Source organism: Myotis davidii, unplaced genomic scaffold (assembly GCF_000327345.1).
Source record: "Myotis davidii unplaced genomic scaffold, ASM32734v1 scaffold428, whole genome shotgun sequence".
In the NCBI taxonomy this organism is placed as follows: Eukaryota; Metazoa; Chordata; class Mammalia; order Chiroptera; family Vespertilionidae; genus Myotis; species Myotis davidii.
In genome coordinates, this window is record NW_006299834.1 from 25653 (window position 1) to 25939 (window position 287).

Consider the following 287-nt stretch of genomic DNA (forward strand, 5'->3'; position numbering starts at 1 on the left):
CGGGATCTGCACCAGCCCTGCCCGGCGCTGCCCACAGGGCCTGTCGGTGCCTGGGCCCCCCACCCTCCCGCTGGTTCCTGCCCTCAGATCACAGGTGGCCTCAGCTTTTGTGCACTTTCTGTGCGGAATGTGTGATTTGTTCGGGTAACTTGTTTCCACCGTTACAAAGTGTTGCTCGCGTCTGTGCCCAGTGCCTGGCTCAGAGAGGCAGCCTGGTAAGTATCTGGTGAAATTCACCCTAACTCCCACACCCCCCGAATCCAACCGATCCTGCCTGCTAGGTCTCT